This window comes from Carlito syrichta, unplaced genomic scaffold (genome assembly GCF_000164805.1).
Source record: "Carlito syrichta isolate Samal-C Ts95f unplaced genomic scaffold, Tarsius_syrichta-2.0.1 Scaffold303982, whole genome shotgun sequence".
Classification (NCBI taxonomy): Eukaryota; Metazoa; Chordata; class Mammalia; order Primates; family Tarsiidae; genus Carlito; species Carlito syrichta.
This window is the reverse complement of record NW_007248078.1, coordinates 257,434-275,696: the sequence shown is the minus strand read 5'-3', so window position 1 is coordinate 275,696 and position 18,263 is coordinate 257,434. Positions and strand designations below refer to the sequence as shown.

General features: G+C 39.4%; 1 pseudogene; it reads left to right on the top strand.

Moving 5' to 3' along the window:
• The first annotated feature begins 761 nt into the window (after nucleotides 1-761).
• The window catches only part of LOC103261682, a 32,842-nt pseudogene continuing 15,340 nt past the window's right edge, over nucleotides 762-18,263 (top strand).

Sequence of the window (18,263 nt, the reverse complement as noted above, 5' to 3'; positions counted from 1 at the left end):
AGAAATATTCTATTTAGATATAAAATAATTAAACTTTCATTGGTTCATGCAATTGCATTCAATAAAATATTCATTTGTTCAACAAATATTTATTTGAGCACCTAAGAAGTCTGGGCAGAGTCTTAGGGTTTTAAAGAAAAATAAAAACCCAGCCCCATCCCTAAAACTCTTCTATGCAGTAAACATTCAAAAATAAGCAGATCCACATATTTAAGCTAAAGAGAAACCGGAAATCGGACGGAAAACCCAAAGTGAAATATGGGTGGCTTTTAATTCTCTCACAACTTTTCTATAAGAAGAATTAAAGTTTGCTGAGTGTTCATGCTCTAAAATGCTTCTAATGTTCTCTTAGAACATAAGAGATTATGTGAAACAATAATCATTCTTTCTCCTTACTAAAACTAATTTGTGTTAGTCTTCCATACATACAAAGTATTTTTTGATCTTGCAGATATATGTGATAGCATCCTGGTAAGCCAGTCATGAGGGGACAAGAATGAGACAGCTGATGCGGGACATGGGAGGGGAAGGAACCAACACCGAGAGCATGGCAGGGATTTTCTTAGCCACTTTCTGATTATTTCAAGTGTACCACAGAGGAATCGTGCAAAATAAGATTTTCTATGTCCATATAATGGATTATAAAACAGAGGCACAAAGAGATTAAGTAACCTGCAAAAGACCAGTGTTAGTAGTACATAGGCAGGCTGGGATTGAAATCTAGGTCTATGTGATGCTAGTCAGCCCAAGAACTCCCCACTATGCCATGTTGCTTGAGAAGCTATAGAAATGACCCTTCATGGAGCTCAAATCTGGGTCGTTCAGAAGAAGAAAGTGACTTCCCACAAACAGGATATGGGAACTCAATGAGAGAGATGAGGAAGGGGAGAGATAAGAAGTCTGACTTTGACAGGGGAACATATTTTGGTGTGAGGTAAGCAAAGTTACAGAGAACACAGCACAAGAGGCTGAAGGGTGAAAGGAATGAACAGAGCTAACCACTATAAGGAAGGCACTCAGTGTCCCCATTTGAGGGCATGAATTGTTCTCATATATGTTCCCTTGCCTTATGTTTTCCTACTTCCCAATTTATTATTATTATTATTATTGTTGTTGTTATTATTTGAGTTGGGGGTCATACTCTTCATTCAGGCTGGAGAGCAGTGGCACAATCACGGACTCAGCAGTCCTTCTCCCTGACCTCAGGCAATCCTTCCATCTCCCGAGTTGCTGGGAACTTCAGATGCATGCCACCACACCTGGCTAATTTTTTTTTCTTTTCTTTTTTCTTAAACGTAATACTGTTTATTTAACTTCAAAAACATTTCAGCATTCTAAACATACAAAAAAAAAAAAACAGAACGTTGCAGATCGTGTTTAAGTACAGAAAGTTCTTGAACTTTCAATGGTGCAGTGGCTTTTCACTTTCCTAACAATGAAGAAATCTAGTTTGTTTCAAAACTACTGCACTTAACTAAAAAAAAAAAAGGGAAAGGAAAAAAAAGCCCAAAGACTTCTCATGCCAGCTGACCCCTTTTGTCCACAGCTAAGAATGGCAGCAGGATGCTACGTCACTATATACAAAACAAGACAACCTGGAGCTACATGGATACCGCCGCAATGTCCACAGGTCCAGCCTCACAGTGCATGCCCTGAGCTATGGCCCCTACAAAGGCATCTTCCCCACAGTCTCGATGCCAACAGGAACGTCAAGAGTTTGTCTCGGTTGTTTTGCTCTTTATACAAACTATAGATATGTACAGCTGAGAACTCAGGATTTCTAGTGCCTTTGCCATTTCATCAAATTTAGCTTTCTCTTTTCCAGACATTGTCTTCCATCTCTCAGAGCACTTATTGGAAAATTCTGCAAAATTGACAGGGACTTCTGGGTTTTTCTTCTTATGCTCTTCTCTGCACGTCTGCACAAAGAAGGCATAAGCAGACATCTTGCCCTTTGATTTCTTGGGGTCACCTTTAGCCATCCTGACTGTATTGTTCGCTAGTCTGGCTTTCTTATTTTTTTGTAGAGACAAAGTCTTACCATGTTGCTCAGGCTAGTCTCAAACTCCTGGGTTTAAGCAATCCTTCCTCCTTAGCCTCCCAAAGTGCTGGGAAAACAGGTGTGAGCCACCACACCTGGCTCCAATTTAAATACAGAAGTTAAAGGGTAATGTTGACATCACTTTAAGATTGTGATCAGGCTCCCAAGAGCTTGGACATGAGGAAAACATGGAGCCTTTCCAAAGACAGTGGAGCAAGAGTTGGTAGTCAATTGATTATGTAAACATATCATTTCTTTTTAATTAGAATTTTTCACGGTTGTGTAAAAACATGAAAACCCAGTCAATAAAATTTCCACAGTGAGCCAAGCAAGTATGAACTTTTGGCCAAATTTTAAGTCACTGAAACAATAAAACTTAAATTAGATGCTAAGCCTGAAGTTTACTGTAGGTATAAATCTTAACAGAAGGGCTAGCAATAAAGATCAAAATAGGAAACTGAGGACCCCAATAAGAGAACCCAAATACAATAAGCCCTTTCAATCATCCTGGAGATGACATAGATGGTAGGCATTTCCAGAGCAAAAAGCAAGGTCTCTCTTGTTTCTGTGTTCCTAGTGGCTAGCATCATGTTTGGCAAATAATAATCTGCTCCATAAGTGTTTACTAAACATAAATGAATCAAATGTAGTAAATTGCATAACATCCCCAAGGTTTCATTCCCAATGTTTTACCACTCCCTTTGTTCACACCCTTTGCTAAGTGGATTTTGTACCACCCCACACCAAAGACATGAGGTCTGTATTCTAGTCCCTTGGCTCCACATTCAGCCATGTGACTTTGGCCAAGAGAATAAGGTAGAAATGACAGGGTACCAGTCCCAAGCCTGGATCTCAAGGTCCCTCCTGTGTTTCTACTTGTTCTCTTGTACTTTTGCCATTAGGATATAAAAGGCCCAGCTTACTGGTCACAGGAGGAGGATGAAGAACACACATGGAGCAGAGCTGCCCAGCTAAGCTGTCCTTACCAAACACAACCTAGAGCAGAGTCTCCAGCTGACTAGAAGACACTTGAGTGAGCCCAGGGAAGACCAGCTGAGGCCACCCAAGATCAGACAACCTCCCCAATCCCATAGATATCTCACAGCTATCTACTGTTGTATAACAAAGTACCCCAAACTTGAAATGGCTTGAAACATTCATTTTATTATAATTAGCAATTCTATGGGTCAGAAATTCAGGTTTAGGTGGGCTAGGTGACTCCTCTGCTCCACAAGGCATCGACTAAGGTCACTCAGTAGTGTTCAGCTGTTGGAAAGGCTGGTCTGGGTATGTTTAACTGCAAGTCTGGTGCCTTGATAGAAATGGAAAAAAGTTGGGCTCAGCTGAAACTGTCAACATATGTGTTGTTGTCTCTCTAGCACACCAGTCTCAAGATATTCAAACTTCTCCCACAATGGCACAGGGCTCCCAAAGAGAGTATTCCAAGAACATGGAAGCTGATAATCTATTAAGGCTGTACCTGAAAAACAGTGACACTTCCATTGAATTCTATTAGTCATAGCAGTCACAGAGGCCAATCATACTCAGATGAAGAAGGCATAGACCCCACTTCTCAATGGGAGAAATGTCATGTAATTTCTGGTCATCTTGAATCTACCACAGACACACAAGCTATAATTTGCAAGCTACAGAGTATTAAGGAGGTTAGGCAGTGGAAGTTGACTGATACCAATAGTTCCATCCTCTAGGATAACACTATTTTTGCTACCATTGAGAAAAAAGTGACTAAGAAGCTTCCAGGCTATGCCATCTTACCTTTAACCCAGCAGCAGACACCCTTTGAGCACCCCCAACCTTGTAAGTCAGCCCCCCATACCCTTGGAAGTCTCACCCACTGAAAGTTTTCAAGCAGAAGTTGGGCCATCCCCTGTTGAGATGCTATTAGAAAGTATCCTGAAGATTCTGCAACTTTGAATGTCCCTTCTACCCCTAAACACATAGTAATCTGTCTCCACAAAGTAAGCATGAAAGAAAAAATCCTAAAGGCAGTGAGAGAGAAAGGTCAGACTACCTACCGGGGAAAACCCATTAGAATTGCTCCAGACTTATCAGCAGAAGCACTACAAGCTAGAAGAGACTGGAGTCCAATTTTTAATGTTCTTAAAGATAAGCAATTCCAACTAAGAATTTCCTACCACACCAAGCTAAGTTTTATCAGTGATGGGGAATTAAAAGCCTTCATAGACATCCAATCCCTAAGAGAATATACTGCCTCCAGGAGATGCTGCCCTTCAGGAGATGCTGCCTTCAGGAGATGCTTAAATAGTTCTGGGACACAGGAAAAAAAGAAAGAACAGTCATGTCCATCACAAAAGTACAGGCAAACCAAGAGTTAACAGAACATACAGAGCACCCACAAAAATGGAAACACACACATCTATAGATACAAAAGTTAAAAGGAAACAAAACAACCCACTAAGAGTTACATGGCAGGGATGAACTCTCACATTTCAATCTTCACTTTCATTAAGAAGGTGCCCAAGATTGGGAAGACATTCTTTGAAGATCTGTTAGTTCTTTTCTCAGTTAGAAGTAAGGTGTTTGCACCAACCTGCTAGTATACATTTGGAAGATGATTGACAAACTTTATATTAAGCTAGGGCCGTGAATTATAAGTACATTTAATAACTGACTATCAAATAGTGTAGTATGAGGACTTAAAGCCATCAGTTTTGTAGAGTCAGTCCTGAGTTCAAGTTACAAATCTTCCATTTATTAATTGATTTGGGGTGAAATACTGTCCTTTTCTAAGTCCCTCTCATTTCTAAAATGGAAATAATAATAGGAGAATCATCTTATGTGGTTGTAGAATTTAATAACACATGACAAGCTCTTAGCATAGTGCCTTCAGTAACTGTTGGCTATCTTGAAGTGAAGCTTAGACCTATTAAATTAACTAGACAGAAATAATATCTTAAGGCAGTGACAAGTTTTTCCTAATCTCATATTGTGTCAGATTGCATTTGGACATTTGGCACCATTTCCATCTCCTCTTATCCACTCCCTGAGATCTCAGGGACTTTAAACTTGAAAACCATGTTTCCCAGAATCTCCTACCATCAAGTTTTCAGTTTAGTTTCTGCCAATGAGAAACATTTACCTGAAATGTGGGAGACAGAAAGTAGAAACCATCATTCTTCTGCAGGCAGCAGCCAGTAAATACATGGACTTTGGCAGATGTAAAGTTTTGAAGTGGCTTGAAGGCTTTGAATTCCTGCCTTGGTTCTGTAGATGACTATGTCTAGTGATAACAATTTCTGCCATGCACAGCAGCAGCAATGTCCTGATTCTCTGAAGGCTAGAGACAAATCTGACAGCCAGAGGCAGCCCTCCCTGCTTTTTGCTTCTTCCCCCTTCAATGATTGAATAAGCACCTAACTGCCTATATTAAATCCCTTTCTGCCTAACATACCTATAGTTGTTCCATATTAAACTCTGTCATCATATATTCTTTTCCATTTAATTTCACCTCCACCTCTCTTATTATAAAACCTCATCCTGCCTGCCCTCCTATATTCAACTCTACATCTTCTTTTTTCTTGACCCAATCATTCCTCATCTATCCACAACATTTTACCTAGCTGGATCCAATTATATTCCAAAAAGTTTTGTCAAAAGATTCTCCCTGCCTTCGTTCATTTTGTGTTACTATAATATAATACCACAGACTGGGTAATTTATAGAGAAAAGCAATGTGTATCTCTCAGTTCTGGAGTCTGGGAAGTCCAATATCAAGGTACCAATATCTGGAGTGGGCCTTCTTGCTGCATTGTTCCATGGCAAAAGGGCGAGAGAGGGCTGAACTCACTTTGTAACAACACACTTCAGCAACAATTCCATTAATCCATACAATCACCTCTTGAAGTTTCCACCCTTCACTCCATTGCATTGGGAACTAAGTTTTCAATATATGAATCCTGGAGAACACATTCAAATCACAGAACTTCTACAATGTTCTGAGCCCTCAAATATATCATCTATATCAGTATTCCATTCCAGTTGTATTCTTGAATGCTAATTTGAATACAAATATAAAGACTTTTAGACAGTTTTAGGCACATTGAAATGTGTGCATATATTGTTTGTGCTGCATAGATGGTGACCTTTTTCAACCTTCTACGGAGCATTCATCCCCTCTGACCCTGTGCAATTCCATACAATTGCAAGACGAGCCTTTATGTCTATAGCATTCCTTTACTATTTGAATAACCATTTTTAATTTCTCAAAGCATTTCATTTAGAGCAATATTTCATGCTGCATTCCTTCTCATACCCATGCTTTTCTCTCTTTCTTCCTTTTATTCAGTCAACAAATGCTTATTAAAACTTATATGCATCAGACACCATATTACCTTCAAGAGTTATAGAACAAAATATCTGCTCTCACAGAGCTTACATTCCAGTGGGAGAAGCAAACATCAGTTGGTAAACAAATATCTCAGACTGTAATAAGTGCTATGGAGGAAATAGAGATATTTAGTAAAGACTGATGAGGAAAGGTTGTTCCAGACAGCAACATATTACACACGAATGTAGAAGAAGGAAAATGAGGAGGAGCAGTTGCTTCCACTATTCATTTCTCTTTTCTTTTTAGAGCTACATTCACCAAACAATCCTCTCTTCCTTTTTAAGGCCCCTGGCATTTCCCTTTCGATGATATGCAACCATAAAGATGAATTAGGGAGAAATTCTGATAAGCTGTTTCCTCCTACCTCAATTCTTCATTGAGGCAGGCCTTCAGAGCTCAGATCCTGAGTTCACTCACAAATACATGCCACAGCAAAAGGAAGAAGGACAAACTTTGTAACTACAGACCCCTATTTCCCACCTTACTTTTTTAAGAGCAATTCCAGAATGATTGTAATCAGCTCTGATAGACTGCACACATCCCTTTGGGTTGATAGAGGCAGCAAAAACATCATAATTTCTATTGTCCAGTGGGAGGCTATTTCTTCCTGAATGTCTAAATAAGTGAATCCATTACAGTTCCATTAAGCACACTGAATATCACTCTGCATCCTACCAAGTTAAATGTTTCCTGTATTTAACAAGTATGCAGTCAAATACAAACATTCTCAGCATTTTTCTGTCAGATGGAAAGGGATTGACTTTGGTTCAAATATAACACCATAAAAAGAGTCCAGACGCAAATGTGGATTTTTTTCCTTCTATAGACATCATCACTTGTTCAGGACCTCTTCTCCTCCCACCTTACCTTAAATCAACATATTATGACATGAAGCAGAACATTACTGTGGCAGTGGAGACCCATAGCTTGGGGATGGTTATGGAGAAGGAACTGAGCTTAGGAAAACAATCAAGCCAGGGCAGCACTGAGTCATAATTCAGGCGACTTGTTGATGGAAACGTGAAATCACCCACATGGTTGAGTAGACAGGTAAAAATGTAGATTAAATTTAGACATAAAACTATAAGCCCAGCTCCACCTCTTCAAAACACACACACACACACACACACACACACACACACACACACACACACAAACACAAACACAAAAACACACACACACACACTTTTAAGAATGGATTAAGCAAAGGCAAGAACAAAATTATTACTGCTCAGTTTCTTTTTTGTTTCCCTCACAGTGATATGATTCTGAGTGCACCTGCTGTACTGGTTTTCTTATTTGGGGGATAGAGAGACTGAAGGAGGTGGGGAAAGGGAATAGTGTGAATCTGAATGTGTGGCTGGGTTATGAGCTGGAAGTGAATTTTGCAGGCTGATATATTCCACTGATTGTAAGAAAGCGATGGGGACTAGGTATAAGGAGTGAGGAGGGGGTGTATATGGAAATTCTCTGTTCTTTCTGCTTAATTTTTCAGTAAGCCTAAAACTGCTCTAAAAAATAAAGATCGTTAATTTTGAAAAAGACAAAGCAATGAGGTCTAAACAGGTTGATAGATTGTTCGCTTATTTGTTCATTAGTTGGTCCTGGTAGCAGTTAATAATAGTCTTTCTAAGTTGTTATTGCAAACCTGAATTTAAAACTTATTTATGTCGGTAATACATTTTTGTCAGGTTTTGGCATGTTAACAAGGACCTGTGATAGTGTCAAAGTGGGTTCTGTGTTGGAAACTTACTCCATGAAGCAGAGATTTCACTGAGACTTTTTTTACTCTCTTGATATGAAGTATTTATACACTCATTAAAATAAGTATAGCCAAACCTAAGCAAACTTCTTCACCTTTTCAGGGACTAAGCAGAGTGCCTGTGGTAGGGTATTCCCCAGGAGGGAATTATTGTGAAAAACATACAGGAATGAGCTCAAAATTAGCCAGAGTTTCCCCAAAAAGGAGATTCTGAAGAACCTTCAGGACACAGAAGCTAGCAGATGGGAGAACTTTAGAAAAAAGGAACTTGTCTTTGAAGCAAAAGATGTTTTTTGGATAAGGTGCCAGATATGGAATTTTCATTACTAGCAGCTTACTTCTGCTGATAACCTGGCTTCTCAGTACTTTGATCAGCTTACTTTGAATGCTCATATGTAAGGAACTCAAATATAAGATATATCTGCCAAAGATGCAACATGAAAATAATGTTTTGTTTTAAAAATATTCTTAATTGCTAAACTTTCATTTGTCTTTCATTTATGCAATATGTAAGATGCTCCCTCCCTTCCCTCCTGTTCCACTCTCTATTTTTAGAAACAAAGTCTCGCTCTGTTGCCCAGGCTGGGGTGCAGTGCAGTGTGAGATCATAGTTCACTGCAGCCTGTAACTCCTGGGTCCAAACTATCGTCCCGCCTCACTCTCCCAAGTAGCTAGAACAACAGGCACATGCCATCATGCTCAGTTAATTTTTTTTTTTTAAGAGACAGGGGCCTTGCTGCGTTGCCCAGGTTGGCCTTGAAGTTTCAGACTCAAATGATCTGCCTGCCTCAGCCTCCCAAAGTGCTGGGATTACAGGCATGAGCCACCACATCCAGTTCATTTTTTTTTTTTAATCCAGAGAGTTCTAAACCTATTCTAGGGCTCAAAAATACCTTATAAACAAGCATCAGAAAAATCAGAAATTTGAAGATGACAACAGACATAGCATATCTCAAAAGTTATCTGTTCCTCTCCTGTCCATTGGAATCTAAACAAGTTTCAGAGCCATTTAGTATCATGGATCAAGGTAAGAGTAGGCCCTTTGACATTTTAATCAAAAGTTACCAAGTCAAGTCAATCTAAGGTCAGTCTAGAACCATAAGTACCAGAGTTGGTTCTTACAGTATCTCTAGTTCTCAAAAAGTTACAGAAAACCTCCAAATTATTTCTCACTACTCATAAAGCCATTGTCATTGACCTGTATTATCGGAGGAAATAGGATACATAGCAGTTCTATGGGGTATGCTGACATGCTGATCCTAGCATTTCCGATCTTTGCTCAAACTCCAAAATTTGTCTTCAGGCTCCAAGACTCCATCTGGGTTCACCAAAGGAAGCCCTGAGCCTGGGTCATTTATTGCTGCGTGAACCTGAGGCAAGACCCTTTATAGCTTGGGAAGTAGTGTTCTTACAACAGTAGTAGAAGAGCCAGCTTCAAACCTTTTTCTACTTCTTACATATTAAGAACTGTCTCCCAACAAAACCTGTCTAATCATAGTGCTGGAGAATTAAATATTGTTACATTCTCATTTTGTCACCTGGTCCAGGGTCCAGGACTTCAGAATCAGTTCATGGAAAGCTCTGCCTGTGGCAATGTCTCTTGAAGACCCTTTAGAGGAGAAGGGTTCTCCTAGAGAGTTGAGAATCTCAGAATAACAGATATCTCTGATAAGCATCAGGTTTGGTATCAACTCAGAAAAGAACAGAAGGGAGTCTGTCCCTGAAAAAACTACCAAGAGGTTAATGCATCACATGAAAAACAGCAGTAACTTCCTCTTTCAGGACAACCTTGCTATTTAATACCCCAAAAGACCAAGGACAAAGAATGGCATTGTATAAGCACTGTAACTCAAGCAATTAGCCAGGTAATGGTCTGTGGGGTTCATTATAGCAGAATGTCAATTAAAACACTTGGAAGGAGATTATGCAAAGCACTTACAGTGCTTAGATTTCAAATCTTATAAACTACCAGTAGGACTAAAGTAGAGTAAATGTCATATTACTACAGTAGGTATCACATACCTGAAAATAAGTTTCTTTTCTAATATGAACTCTTGCTTACTATCTCGTAAATTCCAAAAACTGTAAAAAGCAGCCAAGTGTCTAGTCTTTTTCATCAATAAAGGAAATGGGATGAAAGATGCCACATTTGAATTGAGTATCTTCTTTCCTGCCTTTGGCCTAATTAAGTAATACCTTGAGTAGCTCCAGTTCATTGTTTTTTAAAGATTCAAAAATATACTTTCTTAGTTTTATTTTTGATTTCTGTCAATGACTTTAAGGAGGAAGAAGGGAACAGAAGTGGCTAAAATGTGAACTCTGAGAGGAAAATAGTTTCTTAAAAAAATCTTTAGATGAGATTCTTATGTTTAATGACTTACTTGACTTCACCCTCACAGAATTAGCATTTCTATTTTTTCTTTTAGTGTAGATATATTATTAGGAAAACCGACTTCTTCAAAATGGAAAGTAAATGGCAAAGTTCTTAATGAAATTTCAAAATGTGAACAGTACTTTGCATCTAAATAGATGGCCATAATGATTTGTCCTGAATACTAGTAGAAAGAACATAATCTATAAACATTAGCTTCTGTCCTAAAAACCCTCAAGTCAAGTTTAAACCAGCAGTTAATTTTTATTCATGAATTATAAATTCTTTACAGTAGGAAGTGAAAATAAAATGACCAATAGAAGTAGAAATGTAATGTTCCACTAATTCTGTCAGATAAAACTAAATGTACATTAAATTTTTATTATTATTCATAATTGTTCTGTAGAATACCACAGGCATAACATATTTTTAAAAGCAAAATATCTTTTTCCCTTACCAGATAATCATTAGGAGATAAATCATATGTTTTATGCAACTGCCTGTATCATCTTAACTGAAGATACACCACACTTGACAAACTAAACAAAACCCAATTTTTAAGATCTTTGTTGTACCCCGGCTCTGAAAGGTATTCATTATTGCATGGCACTAAAAATATGTAGTTCTACCTTAGTAATGCCGAGGTGTTATATTCGCCCTTTAGAATTTATTTATTCTACTTATCTCATAGATATTCACAAATGTAGTAACTTTAAAATTAAAAATGATTCTATATTCCATGTCACAAATTTCCACACTCCAAAAATCAATATGAAAAATAGATTTAATACCAGAGAGGAAAGACTGCCTTTTATCAATTGCATGCTTTTATCATTCCTATTCATATTCTTATTTCCTTGAGGCAAATTATATCAACAGGAGCTTTTTCAATGGGGATCTTATTGCAAAAGGCATGATGGAAGATAAAATAAATCAATGTTTGTAATCATTTCCTACCTTATGGATGTTGCCTTATCAGTAATCCCTTCCCTGGATGGCACATTGGAAAACTCAATCTCATTTACAAATAGACAGGGGTCTGTTTGATTTCTTTCAAGATTTGCCCCTACCCAATGAGAGGTGAGTGCCCTGTAACAAGGGGAGTGGAAACTTATTCAGACTCCAAAGAAAAGCTCTGAAATCTGATGAAATGGAAATGCCTTAGGACCATTGAAGTCTTCGCTCTCCACTGGCTTGATTTTGCTCATCCTTCCCCTTGGTTTAAGCACTTTCTTTCATCCTAATACTTTAAAGTTATGGCACCAGGATGCCAAACAACTCTCTTGTTTAGTAAGTAAAATATAAGGAAGGACCCCCCCCAAAAAACAGAATTTATTTATTAAAAATTGTCTATTTATTCTTACATGTTTAAACTTCAGTCACCTTAGAAATATTTTGTTTGATGCAATATGCCTATCAAAATGCTTTTTCCACTACTCAAAACAGTTTTTGAACTCGTCATTTGGTGCTTCTGCCATTTTTGGTTTCACCTCTTCCACATCAGCAAAACGTTTTCCTGTGAGGACTTTTTTTTCCATCCAAGAAAACAGAAAAAAAGTCGGTCGGGGAGAGATTAAGTGATAGGGAAGATGGAACACAGAGGTTATGCCATTTTTGGTCAAAAACTACTGAACACTCAGTGCAGCGAGGGCAGGTTAGCTCGTAAATTACCCATAATGAAATGGGCAAACGCATAGAAAGAATCCCAAAAAGAAATTCACTGAAGCCAAACGCAGCCTCTCATAACAACACTAGTTGGTGCACTGATGCCAATGGGTTCCTAGAACACTTATCTAGTGGGGGAAACCTTTACTACAAGGGACTCGCCTTCCAAAAGATAATTCTGGGTTTTGGGGGGCTCCCCCTCATAGTTGTCTGAAGCGTGTCCACTATAATCTGTTATTTGGACAACATTCAAGTATTCAGAGGTATCTGCTTCCATGTTGACTGTTCTGACTGCAGGGGAACTGCCACTTAGGTGACATTTCTAAACATACATATCTCCCCTTCTCCCACAAGTCTCCCCTTAACTAAATGAGCCTGCCACCCACTGAGAAGTGAGCAAGACTTATAGATTCTTGACCAGGTTCATTTCTAAGAAGATACCTTTGTCATTATTGAGGGCCCACAATGAGATGTTCCCAAGAACTTGTAAATCACAAAAATGTCATTGGCCTCTTGATTCATTCATTTATTCGACAGCATTCATGAGAACTCACCAAGTGCCAGACCCTGTTCTAAGTGCTGAGCACAGAGCAGAAGGAAGATTGACAAGGACCCTGCTTTCATGAAGTTTATACCTTAATGGGAAATACAACCAAAAAATTAAAATGCAAATATGAAAACAATAAATATCAGATTCTAACATGCTAATAAGCATTTTGCACAAACAGAAAATGAGATAACAGAGAAAGACTGAGTGTCTTTCTCAGACTGGGTGTTCAGGGAAGGCCTTTCTGATAAGCGGATCTTTAAACTGCTATATTGAGATGGAGTAGAGTCCCTCCTCTTTGGAGCCTGCTGGTCAGCCCCCACCAAACATCAAAATAAAGGAAAATCTTGAGTCCCTTCAAGGGAAATTCCAGACAACTAGCTAGCCCTGAGAAGCAAATGAGCAAATGGATAAGTAAGAAGGTAACAGTAGCTTAAAAACAATAACCAAGGGAGTTAGAGTCTTGAGATGTTCCCTATAGAAACTAAAGACAACATCATAACATACGTCCCTGAGTTGTTTTTCAGAAACCCGATCCCCACCAAAGGGATTCACTGGCACGTTGACCTCAGATAGAGGGGAGCTGAGGACTGAATTCTGACTACTAGTCTTTGTTCTCAAGTTTTTTTCTGTGAGGCCTGGAGTAGGTCACACCCATGAGCCAGAGCTAACATTATTTTCTGCTGAACCCAGATTAATTTTTAGACAAAGCTTTGCCTCCCTAACCAGAAGCAACTCAGAAAAATCTTTGAATTTTCCTACATCTTCTCGGCCCCACTTCAAGTAGTCCCATCATTTTAGGTCGAACCAATGTTTAACCTCCATGTATTGATTTATGACTTTGCCAGTAAACTTTACCACCTTTAAAAACCCCTCCCTGTAGGTTATTGGGGAGTTCGAGTCTTAAGCATGAGCTGCTCAATTCTCCTTGCATGGCGTCCTGCAATATATGCCTCGTTTTTCTCATTGCAATCTCGATGTCAGTGTCTGACTTTACTGCACAGGGCAAGCAGACCCAAGTTCAGTTCAGTAACACAATCAGAATGACAAAGGAATCATCTGGGAGGGGGGAAGCAAACCAACTGTAGAGATCTTGAGATGCATCATACACTGGACTGTACCAGTAACACAAAACAGATCAAAGCAAAGATACAAAGAAAACCAAAATAAATCCCAGATTAGCAAAATGGTGATGTGGTTTAGGATATTAACGTGTCTAATGCACAATCCATCAAAGAGAGCTGATTGGCATCAAAGTCATAGAAAAAGAGAGTGAGCCAGGTGTGGTGGCTCATACCTGTAATCCTAGTACTTTGGGAGGCCAAGGCAGGAAGAATACTAGAGCCCAGGAGCTCAAGACTAGCCTGGGCAACATACCAAGATGCCATCTCTACAAAAAAATAAAAAAATTAGCCAAGAGTGGTGGGATACGTCTGTAGTTCCAGCTACTTGAGAGGCTGAGGCAGAAGGATCACCTTGAGCCCAGGAGGTAGGGGCTCCAGTGAGCCATGATTGTGCCTCTGCACTCCAGCCTGGGTGATAGACAGAGAAAGACTCCAACTCAAAAGAAAAAAGAAAAGAAAAGAAAAGAAGAATGTATGACACAAACAGAATTCCCACCCATTTAGACAGTCCCAAGGAGCCTGAGACAATGGGCCTTAAACATTGCAGTCCAATTAATAAGTTGATGCCCATTAGGAGCTGGCTGCAACTAATTTTGGTGCCATGAAATATTTGACTGATGTAAATCCTCTCAATTGAAGTCCACAGTCACCACTCTGCCCTCTGAGAGAATGTGCTGATCACAAGGCTTCAAAGAATTTGATACAATGATTGTTCACGGTAAATCACAAAGTGGGTTACTAATTATCATTTTGCTTCCTCTGTAGCTGTTAGGTTGAAGGGAATACTGTGGACACATTGATATAACAATAGCAGCCCATGTGGTTCTATTTCTCATTGCAAATTAATGGGCATTCTGGAAGCTATATGTCTCCTCCTCATGTTAGTGTTTCTGGAGATCCAATCACTGCTAGACACTGCCAAGTTCAAGTTGAATCAAACCACTACCTAATGTATCCTCGCCCAACCTCAGCTGGCCTTTTCTTAGCAGTCTTTCCCTCCTCCTGGTGCTGAGGATATGGCTGTGGCTACTATATCCTCATCCAAAATGGTTGGTTAGCTCAACTAAGTATGAGAAAAAAAGTCACTGCCCTGGGACATGCCACCACGCACATGAGGTCAATTTGAGTTTACCATGCTGCTGAGACCCCTAGGAGACAAAAAAAATATCAGTTTCTTATCAATAAAATGGAAGAGTTGAGCTAAATCATTTTTCATAGATTTTTAATTACTCAGGTAGCATATAAACACATTTTCTTGCCAGGCATGTTGTCTCATGCCCATAATCTCAGTGCTTTGGGAGGCCAAAGCAGATGGATTGCTTGAGCCCAGGAGTTTGAGACCAGTTTGGGCAACATTATGAGACCTCATCTCTACAAAAAAGTCAAAAAATTAGCCAAGTGCAGTGACATGTGCCTGAAGTCCTAGCTACCTGGAAGGCTGAGAAGGAAAGATCACCTGAACCTAGGAAATGAAGGCTGCAGTGAGCTATGACCATGCCACTGCACTCCAGCCTGGGCAACAGAGTGAGATCCTGACAATTAAATACATGCATACATACATTCATACATTTTCACTGTAAACATACAAAACATTGAAGAGAATCACACTTCAATTGCTGTCTCCTTCTCCCAGTTGAGATGATCAACTCCTTCTCCCAGTTGAGTGTTACTAGGCATGAGTCCTTTCAAACCTTTTTAAGCATTTGTATCATATGTCTACATACATAGACCTTCCATTTAAAAAAGATAGCATTGTTTGTTCTGTGTTTAATAAATAATTCACATTGTACACCTTGTTCTGCAACTTGCTTTCACTAAGCAATATGTCTGGGGATTTCTTCACACCAGAACATATAGATTCCCCCTTAGTCTCTTTAATTGTTGCGTAGCATTCCATTATATGAATACACTACACTTTTTTAGTTATCCATCAGTTGAGGGCTCTTTCCGATTTTTAAATTTATCTTTAAAAAAGGTACAGTACTATTCACAATGGCAAAAACATGAAACCAATCCAGATGCCCATCAAAAATGGACTGGATAAAGAAAATGTGGTACATATATACAATGGAATATTATGCAGCCATAAAGAAGAACAAAATCATGGCCTTTGCAAGCAACTTGGATGCAATTAGAGACAATCATACTAAAAGAACAATTGCAGAAACAAAGATTTGAATATTGCTTGTTCTCACTCATAAGCGGGCCCTGATCCCTGGTTACATTTGTACAAGGTAGAATTGGCAGACACTGGACACTGCTAAGAGAGGGAGCAGACAGGGAGGGAAGCACGTGATGACACACTGGGTACCTGGTCTATTATCAGTGGGAGAGAGGGCCAGCTAGAAGCTTAAAGTTCACCTGCATGCAACCTACTTATGTAGTAAATCCCCACTTATACTCCACAACTCTAATTTATTTTTTTTAGTGCTATAACTATCCTTGTATATTCTGTCTATTGTCCACAACAGCCAGTTTCTGTAGGATAGTTCCAGGAAGGGTGCTGTCACATGAAAGCATCTGAGTCTTGGCTCTAGTTACAACCCACAGACCACCTGAATCAGAATCATAGAAGTGTTTGGCTGGGCACAGTGGCTCAAACCTGTAACCCCAGCACCTTGGCATGCCAAGGTGAAAGGATCACCTGAGCCCAGGGATTCAAGACCAGCCTGGGTAACTTGGTGAGACTTCGTCTCTACAATAAAAAATGAAAAAATTAGCTGGGCATAGTAGCGTGTGCCTGTAGTTCTGGCTGCTTGGAAGGCTAAGGTGGAAGGATCACCGGATCATCAGGGTGGCCGTGAGTGTGCCACTGCACTCCAGCCTGAGTAACAGAGTGAGATCCCGACTCAAAAAAAAAAAAGTGTGTATTAAAAATAAAGTGAGAAAGAAATAAGGATGAAGAAAAGGGCAGCTTGCTTGGTTCTACCTCAGACTTTCTGAGCCAAAAGTCATGAACATGGGAGCCAAGAGCTATGTTTGTATGAGCACCATCAGTAGTTTTTAGTTAAAGTTGGAGAATCTCTGGACTAGGTGGCTCTAAGGTGCCTAACATCTCTAAAAATTTACTAAAATGCCACTTACCAATGACTTCCAGAGCAAGATGCTGCATTAAGAGCTATACACGTTTCCTTTTGAATGATAACTTTCCTAGTCCAGAACCAGACCTGGGGTGCAATTAAACCTGGATTCCAATCCAGGCTTACATCTATTAAAATAGAGATGAGGGCTCATAGACACGGTGCTTCACTCCAAGTAAGCTGTTCCCAGAAGAGTCCTTTTCACCTCCATGCCACACCTCTGTGGTGGTCCTCTCCATCCACATCTTCTTCCGTCATAGTGCTCTCTTGGGACATACTCCTGGTGAATTGTCTCCATAATACATGCTGCCCCATGCAAGAGTGTGATTGGCCTGCAGCTCTGACACGTTTTCCTCCAATTTTTGCTGTTATTATCAAATCCCTCTGAATAGGCTTTGTCCTTAGAGAAGGGAAGAGAAGAGAAGCTAAATGAGCAAAAACTCATGTCTGTTGTAGATCAGAAAGTTTACAGATGAAGCTATAAATATGAACACATGAATAGTAATGTTTAATTAATAATTTGCCAATAAATTAACCTGTGACGTAGGTGCTATCATCACCAACACCATCACCACCACCCTCCTCCCCCCCCCCGTATTTTCTAGATTACCAAGATAACTAGCCAGGGACTCGAACCCAGGTCTGTCTGGTGCCAAAGCCCAGCTCATAAGCCTGCTTTATACTGTTTCACATCTCTAAACCTCACCTGTCAGTGATTTTTATCCTTCCTCCTTTCTGGAGGTCTTTATTTATGCAGGTCTTTATTGCTGAAGTACAAGCAACAACCTTGAGCATGATATTTAAAGGAGTGTGACCCACGGAAATCGTCATCAATTCACTTGAAAGTGTTCAGCAGGCAACACACATTATGCTGAGTCACATTAGGAATTCATGCCAGTCTGCAATTCTTTGTACTCCCCAGCATGCTGGCACTGGATGGATTTATGTGCCACTAAACTTAGATAGCTTAAAACACCTCACTGTCTGAGCCCTCAGTAATGCTGATAAAATATATGTAGCTGCACTTATAAATCATTATCTTTACTTACATTTAATAAAATTGAAAATAATGTTTCCCAAGAAGTTGTTGGACAGTTTCAACTCACTATGAACTGGCTGTGGATGCTTTTTACACACCATTTCCCCACACTATTATTGCTTTTTCTATAATACTAGATTACTAGTATTCCAGTAATCATTTTCATGCATTTCTTTTGAAATAAAATTAAGATAATTTTATTAAGCTATAAGCTAGCTCAAATTTGGTTGAATTAAATGGAAATGGAAGAATATCATTGTTGTGG